The sequence below is a fragment of the Pleurodeles waltl genome, chromosome 12, assembly GCF_031143425.1.
Source record: "Pleurodeles waltl isolate 20211129_DDA chromosome 12, aPleWal1.hap1.20221129, whole genome shotgun sequence".
In the NCBI taxonomy this organism is placed as follows: domain Eukaryota; kingdom Metazoa; phylum Chordata; class Amphibia; order Caudata; family Salamandridae; genus Pleurodeles; species Pleurodeles waltl.
The window spans coordinates 715,781,083-715,784,925 of NC_090451.1; the positions used below are offsets into that span (position 1 = coordinate 715,781,083).

The following is a 3,843-nucleotide window of genomic DNA, read 5'->3' on the forward strand; positions in this document are numbered from 1 at the left end:
GACTTTTTAAGTTTTTCTGACATCCATATTTTGGTGTTTTTTGGTGTTGCAGTTGTTATTCAATGATGTCTTAAAGCTGACAAGTCACTAAAGTTCTTCTCACATTTATTTAATTTTATAAGCATGCATTTTGACCCCTGTGGATTAGCTGATAGTGCTTTACGGATGAGAAATAACTCAACCTCTTCTCACATTCAATGCATTTACATAGCTTTTCTCCTGTGTGCTTTGCTGATGAGTCACTAGTGTGCTTGACTGCGAAAGCTCTTACCACATTCACTGCACCTGTATGGTTTGTCTCCTCTGTGTTTGCTGATGTGTCCACAGTGACACTGACTGAGTAAAGATCTTCCTGCACTCACTGCACCTTTGTTTTTTCTGTGTGCATTCGCTGAGGATATTTCAGAACTGATGATCAATTGAAACTCTTCTCACACTGACCGCATCTATAGGGTTTTTCTCCTGTGTGAGTTCGTAGATGATTGAATAGTGTTGTTGACTGATTAAAGCTCCTCCCACATTCACTACACATGTATGGTTTTTCTCCTGTGTGTATTTGCATATGAGATTTCAGATTTGATGACTGATTAAAGAGTTTTCCACACTCACTGCATCTATATGGTTTTTCTCCAGTGTGTGTTCGATGATGATTCAATAGTGTCATTGACTGAGTAAAGCTCTTCCCACATTCAGTGCACGTGTACGGTTTTTCTCCTGTGTGTTTTCGCTGATGAAATTTCAGATTTGATAATCGATTAAAGCTCTTCCCACACTCACTGCATCCGTATTGTGTTTTTCTAATGTGTCGCCGTTGATGAGATTTTAAAGCTAATGAGTTAGTGAAGCTCTTGCCACATTCACTGCAGTTATATGGTGTTTCTCTGTTGTGTGCTCCCTGATGTATCCTTAGTTTTGATGATTCAAAAAAGCTCTTCCCACATTCATTGCACCTGTATGGTTTTTCTCCTGTGTGTATTCGCTGATGAGATTTTAGATTTGATAATAGATAAAAGCTCTTCCCACACTCACTACATCTGTATGGTTTTTCTCCACTGTGAATTCGTTGATGATTCGATAATGTTGTTGAATGTGCGAAGCTCTTTCCACATTCATTGCACCTGTACGGTTTTTCTCCTGTATGTTTTCGCTGATGACTCAATAGTGTCATTGACTGAGCAAAGCTCTTCCCGCATTTATTGCAGCAGTATGGTTTTTCTCCTGTGTGTATTCGCTGATGATATTTCAGAATTGAAGATCGGCTAAAGCTCTTTCCACACTCACTGCATCCATATGTTTTTTTGCCAGTGTGTGTTCGCTGATGATTCAATAGTGTCAGTGACTGAGTAAAGTGTTTCCCACATTCATTGCATTTGTATCGTTTTTCTCCTGTGTGTATCCGCTGATGAGATTTCAGATTTGATGACTGATTAAACCTCTTCCCACACTCACTGCATATATATGGTTTTTCTCCAGTGTGTGTTCGTTGATGATTCAATAGTGTAATTGGCTAAGTAAAGCTCTTCCCACATTCATCGCATTTGTATGGTTTTTCTCCTGCGTGTATTCGCTGATGAGATTTCAGATTTGATGATCTATTAAAGCTCTTCCCACAGTCACTGCATCTGTATGGTGTTTTTCCGTTGTGTCTTCTCTGATGAGACCTTAAGGCTGATGGGTCACTGAAGTTCTTACCACATTCACTGCACGTACATGGCTTTTCTCCTTTGTGCATTCGCTGATGTACCCTTAATTTTGATGAGTCCTTAAAGCTCTTCCCACATTCATTGCAGCAGTATGGTTTTTCTCCAGTGTGTATTCGCTGATGAGATTTCAGATTTGATGAATGACTAAAGCTCTTCCCACACTCAATGCATCTGTATGGTTTTTCTCCAGTGTGTGTCTTTTGATGATTCAATAGTGTTGATGACTGAGTAAAGCTCTTTCCACATTCAATGCACTTGTACGGTTTTCCTCCTGTGTGTGTTCTCTGATGTATCTGCAGTTTGGATGATTCAGTAAAGCCATTGCCACATTCACTGCATTTGTATGGTTTTTCTCCTGTGTGCATTCTTTGATGTCTCTTTAGTTTTGATGATTCAGTAAAGCCATTCCCACATTCACTGCACCTGTATGGTTTTTCTCTTGTGTGTGTTAGCTGATGTATCTTTAGTTTTGATGATCCAGTAAACTCATTCCCACATTCAATGGACTTGTATGGTTTTTCTCTGGTGTGTATTCGCCAATGACATGTCAGTTTTGAGGACTCCTTATAACTCTCGCCACATTCACTGCACCAGTATGGTTTTTCTCCTGTATTTACTTGCTGATGGGCCAAGAGTTGCACTGACTGCTTAAAGCTCTTCTCACATTCACTGCACCTGTATGGTTTATCTTCTGTGTGGAGACGGTGATGGGCCATGAGTTGCACTGCTGATTAAAGTTCTTCCCACATTAACTGCACTTACATGTTTTTCCCTAGTGTGTGTGCTGATATGTCCTTAGTTTTGACATTTCAACAAGCTGTTTGCCCCCTTCACTGCAACTGTATGATTTGTTCTCCTGTTTGTCTCTTTCTTGAGCCAATAGAGTTGATAAACAATTAAAGATATTTCCACAATGACTGGACCTGTGTGGTTTTACATCCAATGTATATTCACCGAGATGCTACTTTTGATGACCCATTAAAACTCTTGCCACGCTCGTTTTTCCTTTCTCCTGTGTGTTTTCACTGATATGAGGTTAAATTGGATGATTGATTACAGCTCTTCCCACAGTCGCAGCTCCTGGATCATTTTACGCCTGACTACACCTCCTGGTCTGATGGTAGGATGTCTGAGTAAAACCTTTCCTCCTAGTCACTGCACGTAGGTTTCTCACCTTTGTGATTTTCCTGAAGTGAAGGGACACCATAGCTCTTCACAAGGTGGCTTCTTCTGTCTCACCTTTCTCTGTAGCTTAGGGCCTCTGGATTAGTTATGTTTGCAGACATGAGATGTCTATGTTTGCTGATTGGTTATTGTGCCTACTGAAACATTCTAGATATGATCACACTAAATGCACACATAGAGTTTCCGATGGAGGATTATCAGTTTACACTGAATGTTGAACTGTCATAAAATCGCTTGCCACATGCTTCTCAGTTTAGGTTTCTACCTGTATTTGATGAAATTCTAGGGACAAACAGAGAGAAGGGACTAACACAGGGAATGGATGGTATTGTTTTATAAAGATGGGCACAGTTGCCACCAACTACTATCAATCTCCGAAGCAAAGTTAGTGTATGTTGATTTAGAGAGCTAGTGTTGTTCACATGCTTAGATTTTGTAAATTGTTTTGTGAGTCTTCAGTTATGAACATACTCAGCTCAGAGACCTGCACAAACAGTGTTGCTCTTCCCTGTTTTCTCGGGCAGGGTTTGTTCATACTAAAGTTCCTCTTTATCTTGTTGGAAGCTTTTGTTTTAGAAAACTGGCTGCATTCATTTTCGACTCTTCTTCCATATATTTAATATGTTTCCAGTAATTCAGCATGGGTCTACTATCTGTTGAATTTAAAGTTGTCTCAAATCAGCAAAATAATGTCTGTATGCAGATAAAAACAGCAAAACACTTCTAACAGCCTTCCTTCTTATAAACCACAGACAGTAAGAGAACTAACTAGGACATGGCCATGTAAACTACTAAATAATTAGCAGGGAACACTGCTATCCTGAAATACTGTACCCATTTCATTGTGTGCAAAAGAAATACAGCCACAGGAAATAAAAAATATTAACCTACCCACATGCAGCAAACCTCAGTAATTAAGCTGGAATTCTGCGATTATAGTATTTGTAAATTACTT

General features: G+C 39.5%; 1 pseudogene; it reads right to left on the bottom strand.

Moving 5' to 3' along the window:
- Nucleotides 1-398: 398 nt before the first annotated feature.
- LOC138266965 (zinc finger protein 850-like) lies at nucleotides 399-3,031 on the bottom strand (annotated as a pseudogene).
- Nucleotides 3,032-3,843: the final 812 nt, after the last annotated feature.